This window comes from Mustela nivalis (assembly GCF_964662115.1).
Source record: "Mustela nivalis genome assembly, chromosome: 13".
NCBI classification, from domain to species: domain Eukaryota; kingdom Metazoa; phylum Chordata; class Mammalia; order Carnivora; family Mustelidae; genus Mustela; species Mustela nivalis.
The window spans coordinates 69,316,404-69,342,745 of NC_139032.1; the positions used below are offsets into that span (position 1 = coordinate 69,316,404).

General features: G+C 45.2%; 1 long non-coding RNA gene across 1 annotated transcript in view; it reads left to right on the forward strand.

Annotated features, from left to right (window-relative positions):
- LOC309847097 overlaps positions 1-26,342 on the forward strand; it is a 238,451-nt gene that overhangs the window by 86,265 nt on the left and 125,844 nt on the right. The window contains exon 3 of the long non-coding RNA XR_014302303.1: positions 16,989-17,144. This is a non-coding gene — a long non-coding RNA (uncharacterized lncRNA). The remainder of the gene's footprint in view (positions 1-16,988; positions 17,145-26,342) is intronic.

The window sequence follows — 26,342 nt, forward strand, 5'->3', positions numbered from 1 at the left end:
ACTCTTTCCTGACTGTCATCCCTCCAATTCCCGGAGCTAACCCTGTGGTAAATTTGTGGTTTATCCTTCCACGCTGATAGTTAACCCCCATTTGTTTCGATAGGTTGGCTTCCTCCACTCTTGAGTCCTTTATAAAACCTAAGTGTGCACAAGCACTGTGTTGGGTTAGGGTTCTAAGGATGGGACAGGAGGTGGAGGGGAAGACTGGAGGAACCTTGTGAATCAGAAACACTTTCAGTGCACAGTGACACCTAGATATGTGAGGGAAGGTGAGCTTCCCAACCTCTCCCAGCCTCTTTCCCATCTATGAAAGGAGATGAGGATGAAATGATAGGCTATGATCTATGCCAAAAGAAATGGCACCTAGTTAGAACCTGATCATCTTTAATTAAAAAAGATTTTTTTTTAACTATTGAAGAGGAGGCAAGAAGGTCAGGCAACTTTGCAGAAGGAAATAAACAAACACACAAACAAATGTTTAGATCTAGATTATTCAGGGTGATTAGAAGTATGCTAGATCTTTGTGCCTCCCATTTTTTCCTTTTCTCCCTCTCTCCCTCCCTTCTTTTTCTTTTTGAGTTCCTGGAGTGTTTTCCTCTTTTGGGGTGGTTCTGGTTCTGTGTCTGTGCAGTGGGAAATTCAAATAGGGGCAGTTTTTGCCCTAGTAAAGGACTTTAGTTGAAGGTCCCCTGTCTGCTTACTAAGAAAAATAAAACCTCAGGTAAAGATCATTTGAGATGGTGCTGATCTTGGATATATAACCAATGTAAGTGAGATTTCAAACAAACCCTGTCAGACAATACCTGAGCTAGAATAAAACTAGACAATCAAAGCCATGATCCAGCCCTCAGATCCTATAAGGGAACAGGAGGCCTTTGGAAGTTTGTTCATCCATCCACTCCTTTACCCAGTTATATCCTGGGCTTATAAAGGTGAAAGGGATCCATCTAGTAGGAGAGAAAGGCAAGTACAAAGGTAAAGATAAGACATTTGCTGGTGTCACTGGAAATATACAACATGGCCAGCATTCCCTTAATGCTGTTCTGCATGTCTCTGCATGTCAGACGGTACTAGACACCATACTAGATACCATGAAGAACTGGAAACCAGAAGACGTGAAGTGCCAACAAGGTAGTATAAAGACAGGACAAATGTGAATAAGTGGCCGGCTGAGGGGGCAGAAAGACACTGCCATTTATTGAGCACTTATTTTGGGGGAGCCCTGTTGGGCACTTGGCCTACAGTAATTCTGTTATCCCACTTTACAGGTGGATAAACTGCGTCTTAGAGAGGTTCATGTATTTGCTTGGTAAATATCAGAGCAGAGAGTCAAACTTGGGTCTTTCTGACTTTCCAGCTCAGCGCTACTTTTTGAAAATAATCCTGTGGCAAGAACTATAATATGACTAGTCTAAGGTAGTTTCCAGTGAATAAGAAAGCAAGAATCTGATCCTGACTGGAGTATAGAGAAAATCCAGTATAAGATAAAATATTTTGGTTAGCATTTGTCTCAGAAAGCTTTGGAAAGCAAGTTGTATATTTGATTTTGAAGGAGTGGTCCTTTCGTATTCCAGGAACTTTAGCTTTTTTGTTTTCTGAGGCTGTGGTTTAAATCATATATTCCTGGTGTGATGTAGAGGGAAGATTTCTAAGACAAAAGAAAGAGGGAAATAATATAATCGGTGATGGTAGAGGAGTTGAAGTCCAGGTTTTATAATCCTTTCTAAACAGTTCTGAGCTTTTATGACTTGCTAGAATCACAGAAAGACTTAATGTAGCCCAAGTGGGGAGAGAAATGCCTTGATTGCTAAGACTGCAAAGAGATTTTTCAATTACCTTTTAGTGTTGTTGTTTTTTTTTAATTAAAAATTTTTTTTGAGCCCTAAATGATCTCCACAGTTTCCTTAGAAGGGATTAGACATGAGTTTCAAGTTTTCAAAGTTCAACTGGTTTGGAGTTTCCTGTGTCCTAAAAATGTCTTCAATTATAAGCAAGAAAAAAATGTATTTTTTTTTTCATGCTCATCAAACTAAAAAATGGCTGAAGGGATTTTATTCAAACTTTCCCCCAAAATTCACCTTTTGCCAAGACCCAGCATGGAAAATTTCAGCCCAAAAGGATCACTCTTTGGCAAGTTACCCGAGCTAATGAAAACAGAGGGGCATAAAGGAAGTCTGTGTGTAGCTCCAACTATAGTGGTCACTAGAGCCCACATTGTATGAGAAGAAGGGCCCCATTCAATAGCCCACTTTTAAGTCTTTCTTATCATCAATATGGATGAGACTTGGATTTGAAGTGGTCACCAAACAGAAAGCACTTACTTTGTGAAGACAGTCTGGGTTGTGACATTATTTCAAGTGGTTTTGCTCACTTGTGATTGACTTTAGAAAAACTTATTGTACATGGAAAAGGTAAGAATTGTTCTTAGCTGTGTTGATTGATGATCAATTGATTCATTCACTCATTTCCTCACTTAATTTACAAGTGTTTTTTGAGGGCCTGCAATGTGTGTTGCACTTTAATAGATGCTGGGTATGCTATGGTGGGGAAATAGATGTGGCTCCTGGGCTCCCGAGTTTATGGGAAAGGGAAAGGAAACACATTCTAGAGGCAACAGAATGGGTGTTGAGATAGACAGAATCAGGACTGGTGGTGATAGGGGGCCTGTACCGGTGGGGAGGCTGGTGGAGGTCCAATACACATTCATTGACTATTTTTTTAAAAAAGATTTTATTTATTTATTTGACAGACAAGAGAGCACAAATAGGCAGAGAGGCAGGCAGAGAGAGGGGGAAGCAGGCTCCCTGCTGAGCAGAGAGCCTGATGCGGGACTCGATCCTAGGACCCTGAGATCATGACCTGAGCGGAAGGCAGAGGCTTTAACCAACTGAGCCACCCAGGCGCCCCTCATTGCCTATTTAGTAAACGTTTGCGAGCAGCCATCATGCCCCCAGTCCTCAGTGGAAGTACAGAGATGAACCAGATCTTGACTGTCTTCAAGGCGCTCCCAGCCCCCAGGCGGAGCAGGCAGGTAAGCAGTGTGTGACTGGCGCTCTAATGCAGTCACGTGTAGTCATGTGCAGTGTCCGTGGGAGGGTTGGGAGGAGAGCGGGATATACCAGGCTGGCAGTGGTCAAAGAAGGCTTCAGGAGGAACAGTTCAACACACGTTTGTGCGAGGAGATGTTGGGAAAGATGGGAATACAGAGATGAAGGAGATCTGAGGCTGCCCTCAGGGAGCCTCCAGTGAGTGCAGTCCTGCTTCCTGACTCACCTGTGTGAGGATCTGGAGCCTGAAGGTGTCTGATCCACCTTTCCAGTAGCAAGCATGGAACCTGAGTTGGAGGGAATGCTTAGTAAATGGTGGGTTCCTTTCTCTGATGTCTCATTGGGGCACGTCCTTGGATTAGCCTGCTAAGGGCGTGGCTTTTGGGGTCAGACTGCCTGGGTTCAAATTCTGATGCTGGTACCCCCTAGACTGTGTTACTTTGGGAGGGTAACTCTCTGTGCGGTAGTTTCCCTCTGTGCAAGGCAGTGGTCTTGGTGATGCCTACCTCTGGGGGCTGGTACTGCTGTAAAGACTAAATGTCATCATGTTTCTATAATCCCTAAACACGTGAGCAGTTCCTGTCACCTGGATGGGCCACTGAGTGTTGCCCCTCACTTTCCCACCACCCATTGTTCATTCTCTCTGACAGTTACGTGTTGAGCATTTCCCATGTCAGGCACTGTGCTGGGTGGGGATTTAGCCGTGAATATACCAGACCCTGGGGTCTCCACATGGGTGGTTAAATTCCTGAATCTCTCTAAATGGAAGTCCTTTGCCTCTTCCAACCCAGAAAAATAGCTATTTGTTATCTCTGTAATGCCAAAAAAATTAGGGGTGAGTGTTGATTCATTTTTCGTCAGCACATCTGGCTTTTAGGTGAAAAGCTCTGCCAGAAATTTTGAAATATCTTGTTACTCTAAACATCAGAAGGCTCGGAGATTTCCCATTATTAATTGGAAATAAAAACTTCTTTGTGGTCCAGAGCAAGGGCAAAATTGTGATTTCACAGGTCAGCAGAAAGCTCACCATCACTGTTTTTGCTTGGTATTAATTTTGAGGGAGTAGGAGGAACAGAAGGAAGGTGGTTTCCAGAATGATAAATCAACGTGGCCATGTAAATGCAGTCAAGGGAGGCAACTGATGTGGTGGAGAACATTGCTCAAGTGTGGGCTTTTGCAATCATTTCATCTTTGTGAGCCTCAGTTTCCCTGTATGTAAAGCTAGACTAATAGAACTACAGTGTGGTGCAGTTTGAGGTTTAAGAGCGAGCAAGAAAATGGAAACCAGTTAGTACTGTCCAGGGTAAAGTGCCGTTCATCATGGTTTGTGTTCCTGAGACCAGGGATGTGCACTTATCCAGGGGACCGGGAGACTTCCTCCTTTTCTATGTTCTGAGTCCCTTCATAGGTCAGAGGTGGTGGCAGTGGTCAGGAGCTCCGAGGAAACCTGTAGGCGGCTGGGCAGCATGCTACTTGGGAAATCTATATTCTCTCTGAAATTGCCAGATATTTGTGAGGATTTTCCCCCATTTTCTTTGATGAGCTAATTCTTGTTTCTAGTTTGCAGATCTTTGCAATGCACAGTTAATTCCAGGGAATAAAGGGTACGGACAGGGGAGACTTGATTTGAGTGTGTGCTTGCCGCTATGTACAGTGGTGTGGAGACTGGGGGCCTTGCTGGTGGCAGCTTTTTGTGGTGGCATTTTGGTGTGTGCCTAACTCCCTGCCTGACACCAGGCTCCGGGCCACCCTCCGTCTGCCGACACATAACTTCCTCCCCATCTCCAGCGAGGCAGGACGCAAAACCCAGGCCCGGCCGGCGACCAGCCTGGCCTGGCCCTCTGAGGGGCTCCGCGAGGCTCGGAGGGCCTGGGTGCTGGGCCCCGGGGCTCAAGGTCGCTGGTGCTGGCACTGGTCCTGGCCCCTGTGCGCTCAGGAGCGCGCCGCCAGCCCGCCTCGGGAACTGACCAGGCCGCGTGTGAGCGCCGGGATTCCTGCTCCGGCCTTAAATATGCCGGTTATTTTTATCTCCCTACGTCAGGCGGCGAAGGCCATCCCACCAGTGGCCGCGGCGGCTGCTACACAATGTTTCCCTTTAGTCGGGAGGGGAAATGGAGGGAGGCCAGACTTCCTGATCACATGGTGCTGAAGTCAATGAAAAAAAATTAAGGGGGACCCCTCCCTTTTTCTGCGATGCCCGATCCAGGCCCCCCACCCGCTCCCCCCACCCAGCCCCGTTGGGCTCCGTGCGTCGGGAGCAGCACAGGCTCCAGGCCGAGGGCCAGCGAGGCAGGAGAGAGAAAACATAAACATGAGATTGTTGCAGTAATTGGTGGCTCCGAAAACACTGAGGAAATGAGAGGCTTGTACGAAACATCAGCCGACAAGAAACGGGGTGATGTCAGACAGCCTTCCAGGATTAGAAACCCTTAAAAGCTCCGAGCCCGCGGCCGCTTGCGGAAAGGCGCTCGGCTCTCTCTGGGTAGGAAGCCGGATTTCGCCGGACTCCAGGCTGGCGCTTGCCTGGCCGGCGCTGGCTGTCCCCTCTTCCTCTCCCTGTCTCTGACTCCCCTCTTCTCCTTGTCCTTCCTTCTTATTCTTCTTCCTTCTCTTTCTCTTTTTCTCTTTTATATCCTCTCCCTTCTCTATTAGAAAGAAAAAGAGAGTCCATATCAAATGACTTGCATTTCTAACATACCTGGTCCTTTTAAATCTTTCCCTTACTTTGAAACACGAAACCAGACTCAAACGCCCCCACACCCCCCACAGGGGCAACTGACACTGGTTGTCCCCTGCCCTCTGAGTTTGCTCTTTCTCTTCTCAGTTCTCGCCTGGACACCCTTTTCTGGGTTAGCCCTATATGCAGCAATAAGGCACAAACATGTGCAAAGGCTGGGAATACACAGGCGCATTTATTAAGGACAAATTCACCAAGAAAATGGGATTAAATCCTTGCAAAAATCTGGCAGTTTCGGAGCAGAATGTAGATTCCCCAGTAAATAGTCACTCAGCCACCCAGTGAATAACCCACTGCTGGGACCTCACTTTCTTTAAATGGGATGATAGGTTTTAAGAAGACACACACAGCGTGTACACACACACACACACACACACACGCACGCATGCCACCCACCCACCCCTTACTCTCCCCTGTGCTTTCCCAGTCCCAGGGCAGCATAGCTAAAGCCAGTGAACAGGGTCTCTTGCCAGGTCCACTTGGAACCTTCCTGTGTCTTTAAGTTGGAGGCCAAGTCTCATCTGTTCAGTAACACTAAAGGTGCAGCCTCTATGGCTTTCTCTTCTGGTGTTTGCCAGGATTAATGAGGTGATGTTTGGAAAGAGCTTGAGCCCCTACAACCAAAGGCACCCATGACACCTTTTCAAAGAATGATTTATGTCCAGCTTTACCCAAATAGGAACCAAAAGAGAGTTCTCTATTTTCTCATCTTTAGAGCAGATGAATTCAACACCTGGGTCCTTGGTTTGGGGCATTTCAGAAGCTTTAGAATCTGCCTTATTAATTGCTCTGTCACCCTATACCATGAGGGCCAGTCCCCTCTACCCCCTCTTCCTGAGATGCAGAAAAAAGTGTCACATCAAGGTCAAGTCCTTTGGAGGAGTGGGACTGCTTCCAGAGACTTGGGTTCTCCTTACTGCGGCTCATGGTGAGAACAGCATTCCTTAACCCAAGCCTCTTCCCCCCACTCCCATAAATCTTGTGATTTAACCCCCCTCCCCCATTCTTGATGCTTCTAAGCTGTAGTAATTTGACCCAAGTGTACTTTTTGGTCTGATCCAATATACCTGTGGCTATACCACCCACCAAGAGGTAGATAACAGCCCTGCTTTCCAGTTCTCATGGGCACATTTTCCATTTTCTTTTTTTTTTTTTTAAATATAATACCACTAGGAATTTCTTTTTTTTTTTTTAATTTTATTTATTTATTTGACAGAGAGAAATCACAAGTAGATGGAGAGGCAGGCAGAGAGAGAGAGAGAGAGGGAAGCAGGCTCCCTGCTGAGCAGAGAGCCCGATGCGGGACTCGATCCCAGGACCCTGAGATCATGACCTGAGCTGAAGGCAGCGGCTTAACCCACTGAGCCACCCAGGCGCCCCACATTTTCCATTTTCGATGTTCCCTTATGCTCTGCACATCCCAGTGGGAAGCCTTATGTCTCCTTCCCAGTCTTCTCCTGATGTCCCTGTGTGAGGTAATGGTGTCCCCACGCCCTCTATTTCTCAACCCAGCAAGCTTGGGGGCTTCCTTGTCTATTCTTTCTTCCTCCCCATACATTTCAGGGTCAACAGAACCTGCTGTTTATTCCCAGAAAATCTCGGGTTCTCCGATGTTCCTCTGCATGTCCTGGAATGAAAACCAGCAAAGGGCCGCTGTGGCAGAGGGCTTCTGGGGGGGCATGGACCTGGGCCTTTCACAGTTTTAGTTTAAATCCCAGATTTGCTGCTTAGTAGCTTCACAACTTCAGGCAAGTTACTTTGTCTCTATGAGCCTCCGTTTTCTCACCTATAAAGTGGGGATAATGACAGGCCCATCTCATAGGCTTATTGTGAAGATTGAATCAGATAAAACATGTAAAAGACTAAGCCCAGTGCCCGCCACAAAGTAGGTGTTCCATAGGCAGGAGCTGTTCATTACTACACTCTATGCTAGTGCTTCTCACGCTGCACCTTGCTGCAGAGTCATCTGGTAAAACACAGATTCCTGGGCATGACTCCATAGCTCTTGATTCAGTGGCTGCAGGGTGGGGCCTGAGAATCTGCATTTCTAACAAGCTCCTGGTGCTGCTGCTGCTGGCTCACAGAGCACACTGAACTGCAGTGTGGAAAATTCAGGTCTGCTTCTGTCTCTCGCTTCCTTTGTCCATGCTCCTTGGCAGGGCCCGTGGTGCTCTTTCTTCTCCTGACCCAACTCACCTCTCTAGCCTACTCACACCAAACTTCTCCCCGTTTGCTCTGTTCACACCCCATAGCCTCTCCACTGAAATGTCCCTTCCCTTTCTTCACTGCCTTGTGAGCTTCTCCTCCTCCAGGCCTAGATGCAAGCCTTCCTCTTCTCTGAGGCCTTTGCTGCTTTTCTTCTCAGGGACAGCTGCCTCCGTCCTCTGTGCTCTGCGGTCTGCTTAAACTTCACTGGACTTTAAGCAGTGATCTGTGGATGTGCCTGCCTCTCCCACTGGTTAGTGGGCTCCTCCAGGCGGGGTCTTGCTGTTTGTCTTTGTTTCCCAGGTGTGCATGGCTCCCCATTATGGAGTGGTCTCAATGTCTGTAAAATGAGTAAGAGAATGCATGAAGCAACAGCCCATCCTCTGTGGAAACCACAGTCCATCCGACATGTTTGTGAGGTGCTCTGGGCCCTCAGAGATGTCCCCCAGCTCTGAGCCTCCAGGACTCCTTCCCTGTCCCTCACATGAAGAGAAAATGCAGTTACTAATATAATCCTATGCTTGCTTGACATCACTGAGTCATCCTACATTATTCTCCCTGCTCACCAGAGGGTGATCGAGCCTGGGGGAGAGGAAGTGACTAGCAGAGGTTTTGTAGCCAGGAGCGAGAGGGCTAGGCTCAGGTTAGCCTGGACACAAAGATACCCCAACCCCACCAAAAACACATGTGTGCGTACTTGTGTGTGCGTGCACACAGGCACACACACACACACACACACACACACACACATCTGCAGATTATCTTTTTATAGAGGTTAATGCCAGCAGCCTGGTCTAGAAGGGCCTTGGCCAGAATGTACCCTTATGGCAGTTGAAGTTGGTTTGGTTACTTGTCCAGAGTTCAGCTCTTGGCTTGGAGTTAGAGCATCTTCCTAGTCTCAGCTCAACCCAAGAAGCCCAGAAAGCAGCCGAAGAGCTTCTCCTAAGTCAGCCCTGGAGACCTAGGAAGGAGATCAAAGGGAGCAGCCTAACCTGTACGAAGATTTGGTGGAACTGCGTTTGAGCTGCCATTCATATGGAATAAATTGAGGGCTAAGAGCCTCTGGTAATAATGATTTATTTGGGTGCTTTTCACATACCTGCCACTGTGTCCTGGACTCTGCATACATATGACTCTATTTAACTCTCATCTAATCCAATAATACAGATATTGCTATTGTTCCAATGTATGGATGAGAGAACACAGGCTCAGAGAGGTTAGATGATTTGCTCAAAGTCACACAGCTTAGCAGGAAAAGCTAAGTAGGAAATACACATCCTTACTGCCATCTTATTGATGTGGCAAGCAAAGAAACCCAGCCTTAGGAAGCAGCAGGATGAGAAGTCTTAGACTCCCGGCACCCAGCTTCATCCCATCTCCGTGCATCATTTCAGACAAGACAACATGGAAAGACTAGGCCAGCATCTTTGTCAAACCTGCTTTGCCCCGGTGTTGCTGGGTTGAGGCACAGAGAGGGCTTGATACGCGTCTAACGTCACGCAGCTTGTGAGTGAGCATCTGAGCTGGGCCTTCAATCAGGCAGAGCTTCCTCCTTCCCTTTTCCTGCAAAAGTTTGTTGTAGTACCTGCACTAGGCCAGGAACTCATTGTTTTGAGATAATTTTCTGCTTGACCCTTTTGGCCATAAGACCCTGAAGTAAGAACTTCTACTACGAGTTCATTGAGACATCAGTGGAGGGGTGAGGTGGGCAGGTGCCCTGACACAAGCTCAGCAAGTGCTGTATTGTCTATACTTATCCTCTGGCTGGCAGCAAAGGCAGGGGTGGATTTTGACCTTTGGCAGGAATGACATTTTTTGGGCATTCTTGTCACCTCCAGGTGACCCATAGCTGGGCATCGTCACCAGGGTCACCCTCTGCTCATACTTTAGAACTTAGGGAAATTGAGTAGCCTCATTTGTTATGCCAGTTACTAGCTGAGTAGGTCTAGCAAATGATACAACTCTCTGAGCCTCCATATACCCATCTGTAAAATGGGGATAAATGAAGAACTTCCCATGTCTGCTTCATCAGGCTTTTGATATGAGTCAGATGGGTCTGTATATGAAGGAGGACTTTGTGAGCCATGATCACATATAGGTCGTTAATGTGACCATTACTGGCTTTGGGCGAGCTGGAAGCAGCCCACTGAGGCCAGATTCCCAGGATGGGGAATGAGGCAAGGTGGTGACAGAGGCAGAGGAGAGGGAAACCACATGTCTACACTTGCTGGGCACCCTGTGCCTGGCATTCTACCAGGTACCTTCTGTTGGTGACCATAGGATGTATATAGGTGTTTTTAGTGCATTCTGTGTTGGCCCCCACAAGAGATGCCAATGTCTCAATCTGGGACCTATGAATATTACCTGACTTAAAAAAAAGGGTCTTTGCAAAATATAATTAAGTTGAGGATATTGAGATGAGATCATTGATCATCAGGTGGCTCCTAGATGCAGATGAGTGATGTTCGTGTAAGAGGCCCATGGTTAGAGGAGAAGAAAGCTGTGTGTAGATGGAGGCAGAGAGATGAATGAGGTAGGGAAGCCAAGGCACACCAACAAGCAGTTGGCAGAGGCAAGGAAGGATTCCCTGCCGAGCCTTCAGCAGGAGCGCAACCTTGCTAACACTTTGATTTTGGACTCTTGGCCTTCACATCTGGGAAAGACCATTTCCGTTTTTTAAGCCACCAGCTCGTGTTCTTCTGTTATGACAGCCCTGGGAAGCTACTAGCATTATCTTTGCCCCATTTTACAAATGAGGACATTGGATCAGAGAGGTTAACGCCTTCTTCAATGCTGTCCAGCGAACAAGGAGCCCCAGTTTGAGTGCAGGCTCGTGGGATTCCAAAGCCAGCACTCAGGCCCGCATTGAGTGACCAGTGGGGGCGCTCATGAGCACAGCTGCCAGCCTTTTAGGAGGAGAAAACTGGACTCCCTAAGCCAAGGAAGGATGGGAAGGGGTCCTCTTAGTTCCAAGGCAGATCTTTCCCGCCAGAGAATTCCTTAAGAGAAACGACTCTGCCACAAATCCAACACAGGTGGTAAGGGGAGGGATTTAAGGGGAATTTTGGTGGTTGGATTTTTAGAGATGGTTCTGGAGCCCATGGTTTTGAGAAGCACTGGTTGAGCAGCTTATCCCCAGGGGGGCTTGGGCAGCACTCTGCCAGCCCGACTGAGCTTGGAAAAACACAGATTTCTTTTTCTCCCCACTTTCTTTCTTTTTTAACAGAAGCCAGGCTGGGAGGGGCCTCCATAAGGAAGGAAATCAATGGGAAATGCCTTTAGAAAATGAGATTTTTCAGAAAGCATGTCATGTCATCATTCTGATGCAAAGGCTTGGGCCCTGCAATTTGAAACAGGAAATCAGAGAAATCAAAGGCAGCCAATGAGAGGGCAGTGTGCAGGCCTCCTCTGCTCAGAAGCCAGCTGTGGCGAGAAGGCTGGCAGCTGTGGGTGGGGAGCCAAGTCACATGGAGGCCAGTCGGGTGAACAGGGGATGTCACACTGGAGAAGCACACAAAAGTCCTCTTTACACAATTGAAGGGCTGTCGTGGGGCAGAGGACCCAAGGTGAGGCACTAAAACTCTTGGGCTGGGTACATCACAGGAAGCGATTAGAACAAAGAAGAAACCCTCCAGAGCCAAGGGCTCAAATGCCAATCTCCTCTCTTACTAACTTGGTCCTCATTTAAGCTTTCTGGGCCTCTATTTCTTCATATTCTTTATCTGTGAAATGGGAGTAATAGTCATACCTTCCTTGTAGAGTTATTGAGAGGATTAAATTTTATTAAATAAATTCTTAGAACAGTACCCAGAATAGAGTAAGCTGTTAACTGTTTTTATTTCTCCTTGGAGAGGTGAAGGAAGGCTTTCTAGAAGACGCTGTGTGGTATTTAAAAGATGGGGGTAGGCATTTGATACCTGGAGGCAGTGGGCAAGGGCACGCCAGACAGAGGGACAGCGAGCACAGAGATGAGAAGACACCCACCTAGGTGTGTTTGTTCCATGTGCTGTAGGATTCTGCAGGGAGAACAGTGAGAGATAGGTCTAGAGGGATTGATGGGGCCAGTGCATTGAAGGCTGGGGTGTCTGTATTAGGAGCTTGGACATTGTCCTGTGAGTGTGGTTCTCAAACGTGAGCCTGCTGCAGGATCACCTGGAGGGCTCTGTAGAACACGCATGGCTGGGCCCCACCCCCAGAGATTCTGTTCCAGTAGGTCTAGCATAGGGCCTGAGAGTTTGCATTTCTGATGAGTTCCCTGATGTTGCTGTGGCTGGTGCAGGGAACACGCTTTGAGAATCACTGTTCTAGACGGTAGGCTGGGGTGGGTGGGCAAATTGGAGAATTGAGGAGGGTTTCAAGGTGGGGTTTAAGAACAGTTTTCAGGGGGGAAATGGACAAATCTCATTGGCTTTGAGGTCATACCAGTGGCCACCTGAGACCAGAGTAGGAGATTATTGGAATCAGGGTATCAGGAGCTGGCATCTGTTCTCCAAGGACAGCTGCAGCCTGAGGCTGGCTAGCCTGGGGGAAGGAGCGTGCAGGAGGCTTGGTCCCTCTGCAGGCAGTCGGTATCGCTGGCTGGCTGCCATTCCAGGCAGCTTCACACTTTGCCTTCCTCTACTGAGGGTGGCCCAGGAATGGGTGACCTACTTCCTGGGGATCCCAGGGGTATAGAGAGCAAAATCCAGAGAGCAGAGGAAAGCCTCACGACTGCGCTCCCTCCAGACCCACTGTTGCCGCCCACCTGGGGCTCTGTCAGTAATTGCTGGGGCTGCACGCGGTTTCCTGGGGTCGCTGAGGAAGGGAGGACAATTATGGAGGCCGCATCCCACCCCCTCTCTGTCAGTGCTGGGGGAAAAACAATATTTAGCTAGTTAAACACCCGGCTACAGTTTCGTTTGAAAAGCTGGCTTTGATTAGGAGGCGGCAGGGATTGATTTATGAGGACAGATGAAAAAAAGAGCAAGCATAAATATGTAGAACTCACCCAAATGATGACTAAGGGGACACAAAATATACAGAGTCCTCCCAAGTGGAGACGGTAATGACTTAGGAAATTCTTTGGTCCCAACTCGGCTTCATGCAGTCAGAGTTCCTGATGGTATTCTTTCATGCTCTTTGTCTAGACTGGTTGGAAATCCGGGGCTGCGCCGATCAGAGGTTGAAGAGCACCCTTCTGCGTGATTCTCACTACTGAAAATAAGTTTTTCCCTAATATGCACACGTACATGTTTCATATAGGCATATATGTGTATATGTATGAAATAAAAAATAATACATATGACATAATAGTTTGCTTTCTGGTGACAGGTTTGTGAAGGGATGCTCACTAGAGCTTTGCTTGAACACGAAAAACTGGAAGCAGTGTATGGTGTCCATTGATGAGGGCTTGAATAGATAATCCCTCACTCCCCCAGACCTTGGAATTTTATGGGGGGTGGCGGTTACAGAGAAGTTGTTGTTTCTGCCATGTGTGTATGTGCAGCCATCTCAAATAGTAAGATTGAGAAGTGTGAATGGTTGATTCCTTTCTTACAAAACCACACACACAGATGCATATTTCCCCTGTGAACATATTACGGATACAAACTCACAGACAAAGGCTTGGAAGGATGTCTATCAAAATGAGCCTCTGGGGAGGGTAGTAGGATGGGGTGGATAGCAAGGGAGGTTTCTGCTTTGTCTGTCATATTTGCATTGTTGGCATTGAGAACATATTGACGCAGTACTAGGGTAATAAAAACATCATTAGAAACACAACCGAGTCCTCACTGAGAGCTCCTATGAGGAGAGAGTGCAGAACTATAGCCTTGTCCTTCCTGCCTTTTCTCAGGGACCTGAGCAGTGTCCTCCAGCTCTTCAGTTCCTTGGTAGCCATCTCTTTGTATTTTTTTTAAAGGCTTATTTATTTGAGAGAGAGCGAGTGAGAGAGATCACAGAAGGAGAGAGAAAAGCAGACCCACAACTGAGCAGAGAGCCTGGTGTGGGGCTCGATCCCAGGACCTGGGATTATGACCCAAGCTGAAGGCAGCCGCTTAACTGACTGAGCCACCCAGGTGCCCTGGTATCTGCCTCTTGTCTTGGGGCCCTGTTGGTGTTCCCTGCCCTGTGTGTACCTGCTCTATACCTGTGTCTCTCCTGAGATTGCCCCCCAAGACTTAACCTTGCCTCAGTGTTACCCTTGTGGCTGGTGATGCCTCGTCTCAATTGCCCTGAGGATATCTGTTCCCGGAGCCCTGTGTCTGAGAGAGGCCCTGTGCTATGGTTCTCCATTTGCTACACCCCCCTCTCTGTCTCTCTTCCTTCCTCTTTTATGCTGGGGTAGGGGTATGGCACTGTGAGCCACGCTGCCATAGTAGGGGATACTCCAAAGGGCCCGGCCAGATCTCTGCATAGCACTGGTCCACCTGGTTCTCTCTTCCCTCAAGATGGAGCCCTCTTCCCCCCTGGCCTACTGCCTAGAAGGTTCTGGGTAGTTGTTATTTCTGCACTGATTCCAGAATCTCATTCCTGGGAGGTCTGGCCTGGTGGTGCCCACAAGCCCATGGTGGGCACCCAGGACAGATCTCCTTCTGAGACACTCACGGGATCATGTTTTTCCACTGCCCTAAGTAACTTAGCCAAGGAACATGCTAGCTAAAAGCGCCTCAGTTTTCTAAATTGTAAATGGAGAAGATTGGTTTCAATGGTTTCTGAGCTTGCTCTCAGCATCAACGTCCCGTGTTTCATTACATGCCTTTGTTGACATTCACCTCTCCTATGTGGCCCTTGGACCATCTTATTCCATTTCCACAAGTCTGTGGAGTATACAGGGCAGCTCGTATCTCCTCTGTTTTATAACCTAGGAAAACAGGGCTCCGAGATGGCGAGGATGGCCAAGCTTGTTCAGTTGGCATTGAGTCCTGAGCAGGTGTTTGCATGTACAACATTTGCAAGGAGACTCACTAGGAATAAGAGCTTTTCTGCTAGATAAGAGGAAGAGTCTTTTCAGCAGAGGGCAGAGGGCAGAGGGCGGAGGGCGGAGGGCAGAGGGCAGAGCAGCATATAGGGGATAAGTGGAGTTGTGCCTTGATTTGCACAACGAGGCTGGAACAGGGGGTGTGGGAAGGAAGTAGAAGGGGAGGAGGGCACCTTTCTATCCCCTTAGAAATGAGTGCCTCAAGTACTTCCTCTTCTGGGCAGTCCTCTGGGCCATGACATGTGGGTAAATGTTAAACAGTAGTCCAAACAAACAAACAAACAAACAAACAAACACTCAACAGCAACCACCTTCATTTACAGCGGTTACCAACTACTCCCACCATCGCAGATTGATTTCAAGTTCAGTGTGGTCACCGAATGCTTGGTTAGGAAGAGAGGGCTCTGGGAAGCTGAAGAGCTACCTCCAGCACACCATTGGTTTACTGATTTTTCTCTCTGCTCTTAAACATCTGGTTACCCCTCTGACTTAGCAGTGATCACTTTGCTGAAATTGTCTGTAACTAAATCTCTTATCCTGGACTGTGCCAGTTTTTCAAGGGCAGTGTCCATGTTTGATTAATGATTTACTGATGATTAAGTGAATTCAGTCTACTATAAAGCATGTAAACACACATAAAGTACTTGGAATAGTGCTGGCACTTGGAAGTGTTGTATTAGTGAAAGCTGTGCCTGCTAGCTGTCATCTCTCTTCCGGTCTCCTAGGGAGCACTGACATCTGTTGAAGGGATGATGAGCTCCTAACCCAAATGGGCACACAGGGCCCCATTTTTCAGATTCAGCTTGTCTTTATAGACTACCACTTAACCCACACTTATTTAAAATCCTATGTAACCTTTTGGTTTCATGTGGGAAAACCCTCCATTCAATCCTTTTGGACTGCAAGGGGCCTCCAGGTCTATTCTGTTGATGCTTGGCATGACTGAGGCTGTTGAGACAGTGTGGTGAGTTGGCTTGGATTCCAATGGGGGAGGGCTCCACCATTTTTTTTTTAGCTGAGTTTCTTTTTTTCTTTTCTTTCTTTCTTTCTTTTTTTTTTTTTTAAAGATTTTATTTATTTTACACAGACAGCAAGAGAGGAAATACAAGCAGGTTCAGTGGGAGAGGGAGAAGCAGGCTTCCTGCTGAACAGGGAGCCCAGTGTGGGGCTCAAACACAGGACCCTGGGATCATGACATAAGTCGAAGGCAGATGCTTAATGACTAAGTCACCTGGGCACCACTCTTTTTTTTTTTTTTTTTAAAGATTTTATTTATTTATTTGACAGAGAAAGAGAACACAAGCAGAGGGAGTGGCAGGCAGAGGGAGAGGGAGAAGCAGACTCACCACAGAGCAGGGGGAGCCCGATGTGGGACTCGATCCCAGGACCCCGGGATCATGACCTGAGCCAAAGGCAGTCGGTTAACCAACTGAGCCACGCAGGCATCCTTTAGCTGAGTTTCTAATGATTTACTGCACCTCACTGCACCTTGAAAAAAGAACATCATGACTCCCACTTTCTTAGGGTTAATGAGACCAGTTAAATGAATTTGTGTGCCTGGACTGCTGTTCTGTTTGCTCTCTCACCAAGTTCGTGCTCCACCATCCTTGGCTCTATCTTCTTGGTGACCAGGAGGCTGACTGTGATAGCACTCTTTGTCCTCCACCTTCCTCTGGAGCTTAGCCAGTGGGAAGTCATGGCAGAAGATTGAATGGCATGTGGGGTGAGTTGTGTGTGGGGGGTGTTCCCCTAACTGCTTGCCCTGCTTTTGCTTGATTCTTGGCCAATAGTGCATGCCTCACTCCACACTGTACCTCCAGCTCTCATAGGTGATGGCCAGCACCCTTGGACTCTAGCTTTCAACAAAGGCTGGGTGGCAGGAGTCGGGGTGGGGGGTGTGAAAATTAGGGCCTTAATGTTGTTAGTTCCTGGGTATCTCAAAATCCATCATTATTCCCCCTCATCCTACCCAGACCTCAACAAATAGTCTTTTTGTTTATTTATTTTATTTTTAAAAAGATGTTATTTGTTTATTTGACAGACGGAGAGAGAGAGAGAGAGAATATACAAGCAGGGGAAGCAGGAGAGGGAGAAGCAGGCCTCCCACGGAGCAGGGAGCCCGACGCGGGGCTCGATTCCAGGACACTGGGATCATGACTTGAGCTGAAGGCAGACGCCCAACAACTGAGCCACACAGGTACCCCCAAATAGTCTTTTTAATAAAATGTATTTTGAGTGTGTCATCTGCTTCCCTGTGCCAGCAGTCAGACAATGTCAAGCTTAGTACCTGGGCACAGAAAAGAGGCTTAATAATATCAGCAGCCAGCATTTATTAAGGGCTTAGCCTGGGCTGGGCACTGTGCCAAGTTTGTTTTTTTCTTTTTCCACATGTATTATGTCATTTAATCCTCACGATGACTGCAGGTAGAAGGTACTAATTATTATACCCATTTTGCAGTTGAGAAAAGTAGAGCTTAAAGTTGCTAGTGATTTGCCAAGTCACCCAGCTAATAAGTGGGGGAGGCAGGATTCAAATTAATTAATGTTAATTGCACTATTATTTGGTGAGCAGCGACCAAGTCTTAGACTCAGACCTTCTCTGAAGAGTTGAGTACCAGGAAGTGCTCCCACCAACACTTGCTGGGGGATAACGGCCCCTTAGTTTGGAGGCCTACAATCTTTTTTATCATCTCTCCTGGGAGCTCTCCCTCTGGAATCCGGGCCACTCTTGCTTCCACAGACCCTTGCCTCTGGTGCAGAGAGTGTCACTGGCCTCCCTTCTGTTCCCAAACAAGCCCCAGTGAATGGAGTTTCCTTCGTCACCTCTTGCCCATATTTCTCCCGGCTCTGAGCGGCTGGAGCAGGCCATTGTGGCCCCTCCACCCTCCTGGTCACCCACACCCACTGGTGTTTACAACATGTCTCCAGCATCTGTGAAGTTCATTAGAACCAGAGCTACACCCTCTTCCTGCTCATCGGTGCAGACTGTGCATGAGGCCAGACTGAACACGGCTCCCCAGGGTGCCTGCCAGACACTTCCACCATTCTCCAGGCACCCCTCCCCTCCACCAAGCTCTAATCCAGGTGTTTCTGTGGGAGAAACATTCCCAGTGGGTTACCAAAGCCTCATTCTGTTGTAGTTTATGGCTACAGTAAGCACATCTTGGGCAGTGGCTGAGAAGGAGCATTAGTTCTGGAGTTGGGAACACCTGCCTCTTAGTACCTCTGTGATCTTGGTCCAGTTGCCTAACTTCTCTGAGCCTGATCTGTACAACTGAAGATAAATGTTGCTGAGGATGGGGTTATTGAATAGAAAGCATCTTTTTATCATCTTTTCTGGGAGCTCTCCACGTTAGGTGCAAAATTCTCTCTCTCTTTCTCTCCTAAACACCATTTTGAGGGTACCAAAGACCAAATAGTGTAGAGTACATTTGTCATCTATTGTTTTATTTTTGGAGTGCTCTCTCCTAGGTGTTGTCAGAGGTTATAAAGATAATTATGCTCATTTTATAGAGGAATATTCTAAGCTTCAGAGAGTTCAATTTTCTCATGGTCACCCAAATAACAGATTGGGTTTGCAGTAAACTCTAATTTAAGCTGAATCTTTATTTTCAGTTTTCTCTTGTCATTTTTTTTTCACAATGAAAATAAACAACCAAGTGGTATGAGCCCAAATGAAATCACTTGTATTTCTTGTAAAAAGATAGTTGCCTTTGTTCTTTGTGCTTACTCTTTTTCTATCCAGAGATTCTCTTGCCAAAGCAGGTGTCATTTATGACTCGGTGACCTCATTACCCCGTTCTGTCTGCTCCTTGGGTGAATGGAGCTTTCTCAACCCGACTTGAGGTATCATCTAATAAGGGTGGGATGCCGGAAGCTGCCCTGACAGTGGCTGATACTGGAGAGTTTCTTCCAGAGGAAGTCAGTCAGGAGTTGGGGCTGAAGATGATGATGACCTGGATGACAAAATGAGTCTGAAGGCCATTGTCATTATCATGCATTTTCTTTTTATTAGGCCCAGAAGTTCACAGATGTTTAGAATTATTTTTTTCCTATGTCGTCTTTTTATTGAGAATAAGAAAAAATGGAAGCTTTGGGCTGTGAACTTGCACTCACCACCATGTTGTGAGCTCCCTGCGGCACGCTGGGTCTCCCTGATCTCTGAACCTTTTGTGGTCCTTTCCCGTCATGGTTTGCACACAACTGTGGGCAAACATGAATGAGCAAACATTGATTGAACACTCTGTTTGTTCTCTGTATTATGCTGGGTGCTTTCACATGAGAAAACTGAAAATTACTTGTCATAGGCCATGCCAGTGGTGGAGGCTGGCTGTGAACCCAGGTGGACCTTCTGACTCCATGTTTGGTGTTCTTTCCTGTACGTCTCAGCTGTCGTTTAATATCGCCATCAGGGATGGTTGTTGAGCAAGATTTCAAAGTCTTTTCTTTTAAAGGTTGCCAGCAGTCTTGTATATGCTGTTGGGGGGAAGGAGGGTGAATGAAGAAGGCCTGATCCCTCTTCATAGAAAGGATTATAATGAGCCTCAGCTGTCTGGGTGGTTCACTTGCCATGTGACAGTAAGAGGATCAAAGAAGCCAGTGTGTCGCCATGGGAACTGTCCCAGTTTTATAATCTTCAGTTTTCAAAGGACTGAATATGAACACATGGAAAGCAGGGAAAATTCACTGAATGGGAAGGGATACAGGCTAATGATTTAAATATAAGTTTCGAAGAAGGAAATCAGAATGGAGAAGGAGTTTGAGTAGATTTATAAATAACTGCTCCACTCACTTTTCCAAGATGAATAACAATTGACTGCAGGTGAGAAGAATTATGGTCCTGACTTTGGAAAAGATGTTTGAGATTGTGCTCCTCGACCCAAAGATATTGCAACAGACTTGCTCAAGGAGAAGTGGAGGAGACTTCTGTCAGATAGCCACCCCCTGAGTGGGAGGTGCCTGGAAGGGCTTCTGGAAGGCCATAGGACAAGAGTTAAGATTGTCAAGGGACTCTGTCAAATTTCAAAAAATGGTCACGACTTACTTTCCACCCTGTAGGCATAGCCCTTTGCATGTGACTGCAGTTTCTCTCCTCAGGAGTTAGGACCTCCAACCCTGGAATCTGGACTTGAACAAGTGATTGGTTTGGTTAGTGAGATACTAGCAAGTATGATGTAGTCGTCCGAGGCTTCAAAAATTCGTCACATTAGGGATAGCCCCCTCTGGCTGCTCTTAGTTGTTCGAAGTATAACCTAGTCAACATACTAGGTGATGAGAGATATATGGCTCCTTTACTTCCATCACCCCTGCTTGCCAGCCTGTGTGAGGCTGTCGATGGGCAGCTGACCTCAGATATGTGAGTGGGCTCAGTCAATCCCAGATGGAGTAGAGCTGGGCTGTCTTAGCCGATTCAAGCACAAACTTCTGACTCTTAGAATCTTAAATGAACAAATGATTATTCTTTTTGGTTGCTAAGTTTTGAGATGCTTTGTTATACAGCAAAAACTAATTATTACAAGCTATATGTGACAGATTGCAAACACCAAGTAGGAAAAGGAAAATGCACTTTTGATGTGGGTGAAGAATATGGGTTGGCAAACTACTGCCCAGGAGCCAAATTCAGCGTACAACCTATTTTTGTAAATAAAGTTTTAATGGAACACAGCCAAACTCATTTGTTAACATAGTTTAACTGCTTTTGTTCTACAACACAGGAGTTTTGTAGTTATAATGAAGACTGTCCAGCTGACAAAATCTGAGGTATTTACTCTCTGGCTCTTTACAGAAAAAAATTAATGTAGGTTATAACAGTAAATGGGGCTTTAACTATAAACTGTCATTTGCATACAGGTAGAATAGTACATCTTTTAAGAATCCCCAGATAAATATTATTGATAACCTAGTTATTAAAGAATGACACAGGATCAGTATAGAAAATGTAGGCACTATGGAAAAGCATAATAAGAGAATGAAGGTTATCTGTACTTTACAATTTAGAAATAACCTCTTGAAACTTTGAAACCTGTCCTTTCAAACATTTTTCTTTTCTGTATATCTTTTACTTAAAGAGAGTTTGAACTAATCATACTTTTTTCCATTTAATGTTATTAATATCCATATTAACAATTATGGTACCGTGCCATCATTCTTAGTGTCTGTGTTCTATAGACTGTCATACGTTGATTACCTGGTCCACTGCTTAACAGTTTGCTTTCAGTTTTTTAAAAACTTAATTAATTAATTTTAAAATTAGTTTCAGAGGTAGAATTTAGTGATTCATCAGTTGCATATAACACCAAGCACTCATTACATTAATTGCTCTCCTTAAAGCCCATCGGCCAATTATCTCTCCCCCCCGGCACTGACCTCCCCTCTAGCAACCCTCAATTTGTTTCCTAGAGTTAGCATCGCTTATGGTTTGCCTCCCTCTCAATTTTCATCTTATTTTTTCCTTCCCCTATGTTCATCTGTTTTGTTTCTTAAATTCCACATATGAGTGAAATCATATGGTATTTGTCTTTCTCTGACTGACTTATTTCGCTTAGCATAATAACCTCTAGTTCCTTCCAGGTCATTGCAAATGGCAAGATTTCATTCTTTTTGAATGGCTGAGTAATATTCCACTTCATAGGTGTATGTACACACACACACCACATCTTTTTAATCTGTTCATCTGTCGATGAACATTTGGGCTCTTTCCATAGTTTGGCTCTTGTGGACATTTAGCTATAAATATTGTGGTGCAGGTGCCCTGTCAAATCACTATGTTTTTATCCTTTGGATAAATACTTAGTAGTGCAATTGCTAGGTCATAGGGTAGCTCTATTTTTAACTTCTTTGAGGAAATTCCATCCTGTTTTCCAGAAATGGCTGCTCCAGTTTGCATTCCTACCAACATGCAAGAGGGTTGCCCTTTCTCCACAACCTCACCAACATTGGTTGTTTCCTGAGTTGTTAATTTTAGCCATTCTGGTGTAAGGTGGTATCTCACTGTGGTTTTGATTTATATTTCCCTGATAAGCGATATTAAACATTTTTTCGTGTCTCGTGGCCGTTTTTTTGTTGTCTTTGGAGAAATGTCTGTTCGTGTCTTCTGCCCATTTCTTGACCAGATTTTTTGTTTCTGGGTATTGAGTTTGATAACTTCTTTATAGATTTTGGATACTAGTCCTTTATCTGGTAAGACATTTGCAGATATCTTCTTCCATTCTGTAGGTTGCCTGTCAGTTTTGTTGACTGTTTCCTCTGCTGTGTGAAGGCTTTTTATCTTGACGAAGTCCCAGTTGTTCATTTTTGCTTTTGTTTCTTTTGCCTCTGGAGATGTGTCTAGTTTGCTTCCAATTTTTAATCATCTTAAACACTGTGATGATTAATAATGAACATACACAGATATATAAGATGCTTCTAGGAAGTTATACTTTAAAAAATTTTTAAAAGATTTTATTTATTTATTTGACAGAGTGCATAAGCAGGGGGAACACAGGCAGAGGGAGAGGGCAAAGAAGACACCCCACTGAGTAGGGATCCCAATGTGGGGCTCAATCCCAGGGCCCTGGAATCATGACCTGAGCTGAAGGCAGGGGTTTAACTGACTGAGCCACCCAGGCACCCCTCTAGGAAGTTATCCTTAAAGTCAGGTTACAGAATTAAGATAATGCATGATGAGACATATGTAGAAGCGCAATTTTAGTTTCAAAGGTTATCTACATTTAATGTTTATTTGCACATCTTCTGGTTGCCTTCCTGAAATTCTGTATCAGCCTTCATTCCTACCAGTAATGGACTGGAGATAAAATATACTTTTGACTTGCAGAGTAGTCCATTTCATCTAGCAGGGCATAGAGAGAGCAGCTCAGGGAATCCATCTAAATTTGTTCTATGAGGAGGAACTGGGATAACCTTGGGAGAAAATGACCATGTCATTTCAGAATTCTCAGTTGTTCAGGGGGACAACAAAGGCCCTGGTTGGGTGACTCAGGCTCATAAAGCTCTTTACAGGCTGAAAAGATGAGGCCAGTGTAGGCTGATGAAATGTCAATGGAGATAGATGGCAAATCTTGGACCTGGACCCCAGTAATCTAGCATCCCCATGTGGGTAGCTTAACAACCAGCCATGTGTGAAAAAGACCAGGAAGCTCCATGTAGATCAACACTGAGGTGTGGTGCCATCAGTGCTAATCTGGAAGTGAGTGGCATTACACTCTGGGCAGGACAGATCACATCTACACTACAGTATGTTCTGTTCTTGCTACTGTGCTTAAGGGGGATCTAGATAACCTGGAGGTAGGGGCTTTTGAAGAAAGGAGAGGCTCCATTTCCTTTCATCTAAAGAAATATTGAAGGACTTGGGAAGGCTTAGGTGAAAAAAAAAGTTAAGAGGAACATTTAAAGTGTTTTTCAGGTATTTTCAGAATAAAAATACCTCTTTTATTTTTTAAAGATTTTATTTATTTATTTGACAGACAGAGATCACAAGTAGGCAGAGAGGCAGGCAGAGAGGAAGGGAAGCAGGCTCCCTGCTGAGCAGAGAGCCTGATGCAGTGTGGGGCTTGATCCCAGGACCCTGGAATCATGACCTGAGCCAAAGGCAGAGGCTTTAGCCCACTGAGCCACCCAGGCGCTCCACCTTTTTTGTTTTTTAAATTATAAAATTATAGATACTTAATGCAAAAAGGTGAGCACAACCAAAAAGGATAAAGAAGAAAGGAAAATCACCCTGAACTGTATTATCTAAGAGGAGTGCCATTAATGTTTTAATGAACATGCTTCTAGAGACTTTGCAAACACATAACAATATGCATACACTTTTACATAAAAGCTATAATAGTAATCTTTTTCTCATGAAACACTATGTAATGGGCATATTTCTGTCAACTAGGTCATCATATTTAATGCCCGTTTAGAAATTCATTGCATGGTTTTAGCATATTTTATGTAGTTTTACTACTATTTTTTGTTGGTAGAAATTTAGTTTATTAAATATATTTGTTGTTATAAACACCTATTTTAATCAATATCCTTGTCTTGTATGATTGCCCATTTGGCTAATTATCTTCTTAGGAGAAATTCCTGGAAGTAGAACTTCTGGGTCAGCAGAGTTTCAAAGTTAAAATTTTGGTATTATTAAATTGTCCTTCAGAAAGATTGAAAAACAGCATTCTGAGATTATCTCTTTTTTACTTACATTCCTTAGGTTACTTTGGTGCATTTGAATATTTGTTCAGATGTTTGTTACTGTTGCATCTATTATAATTTGCTGGTCAATATCTTTTGCTCATTTTTCTTTTGAATAAATTTATGAGTTCCTTGTATGTGTAATATAACACCTTAACTCTTATACCTGTCACACATATTTTCTCCCCCAGTGTGCCAGGTAAACTTCTTTATGGTGGTTTGCTTATTTTTGTTGGTTGTTTTGTTAACTGACTTTTAAGGTTTTTATGTAGCCAATTCTACTCATTTCTTCCATCTTTCCATATTTTTAATGGTTGTCACATGGAGGAGGATTAAACATTTACTCAGTGTATGAAGAAGACAGAACCAGCCCAATGGGAGAAAAGTTGCAGCGTGGCAGACTTCAGCTAAACATAATAAACAACTTTCTTCCGATTAGAACTGTCAAATGTAGAATGTGCTGCCTTGAAGGTAGTGAGATCACTCATAATTAGGGACTTTTGAGATGGTGTGCATGGCCATCTGACAGTGATGCTGTGTGGGTGAGAGTAGATTGCTTCTGGCATCTTTAATTATTTACAAGGCAGATTTTTTAATGGGATAACAATAATTTAATTCTCATTTTTTCCAAAAGAATTTTTCTCAAAACTGTGATACCATCTAAAATTTGGGCTTTCCAAGAACAACTGGACCAAAGTTGATGTAGCAGAGCTGGCAGCAACGAATTAAAATAGTTCTGAACCACTGATTGTTTTAAGAAAGCATACCAGGGGAATGTTAGGGGTCACATGTTGTCATTCATGAGTTTTATTTCATCACCATGCATTACCTCGCAGCCACAGATTTTCCACAAAACCAGATGAAGCCATAGTAGCTGATCTCCCACAGATGGGAATGCAGTTGGGTCTAAGCAGAGCTAACTTCCTAACATGGGTTGAGCTAACTTCCTAACACGGCCTGGCTAAGTCCTGTGAAGGTGCAGAGCAATGGTACCAGGCAAGATTATAGAATTACTCTGGTATGATGCTGCTATTGTGCAACTGGTGAAATTAAGTTACAGGGGGAGGGTTGGATATCCCAACAAATAACTCCAAGAACAGTAGAGAATTTGTACACTCTTAATCCATTTGATGTACAGGGTCTTCCCTTTTTGATCTTACCAGGTTCCGGTAGACCCGATGGGTGAGGAACAGTTAGGGTTCAACTTAGATTTGGAAGAATGCTGTTAGTTTCCATCCATCCATTCATTTACCTGTATTTCATGAAGTCCTATTATATGCAAGGCATTGGGAATTCCCCAGCAAACCGGAAAGATAGCAGCTCACAGCCTGGAGGGGAAGACGGCTTGAAACTATTAATGACCACATAGGGTGTTGGAAGGTCTGAGGTATATGGAGCTTTGGTTTCTCATGACCACAACATCAAAACTTGTTCAGAGAATGAGAAAAGGCCTTTTGGAAAGACTAAAATTAAAGTTGAGATCTAAAGAAGGAAGAGGAATTCGTCATGAGGATGTGAGATGGAAGGAGAGAAAAGTTGGTGGTTGTGTAGTGTGGTTCAGGGCAAGGAAGAGCATATGCAAGGGACCAAAGCCAGAGACAAATTTAGATTTACACATCTCTGGAGTTGTATAGGACTGTTTCTGATGCATGTGATATAGTGGAAAGAACCAAAAAATAAATAAATAAATAAAATAAGGGGTCAGGTGTTTGGTTCCCAGCCTTGCCAGTTCCTGGCTACATGACCTTAACAAATAGCATAATCTGTCTTAACCTTAGTTATCTCATTTGCCAAATGGTGGTAAGAATACTTACTTCTCGGGGCGCCTGGGTGGCTCAGTGGGTTAAAGCCTCTGCTTTCGGCTCAGGTCATGATCTCAGGGTCCTGGAATTGAGCCCCACATCGGGCTCTCTGCTCAGCGGGGAGCCTGCTTCCCCCTCTCTCTCTGCCTGCCTCTTTGCCTACTTGTGATCTCTGTCTGTTAAATAAATAAATAAAATATTAAAAAACAGAGAATATTTCTCAGGATTATTCTGAGAATGGGATGAGCTAATGGATATAAAATTGGCCAGCATGGCACTAGGTTTTATATATCTTCTTATTGAAGCTGTCAGTGACCAAAATTGATTGATTTTACCTAGCCCAGATCATTCTTGCTGTTGTCGACACATGCTGACTGCATCAGCTCAGCAAGCTTTTACTTTCTCATTCAGGTCAGTAT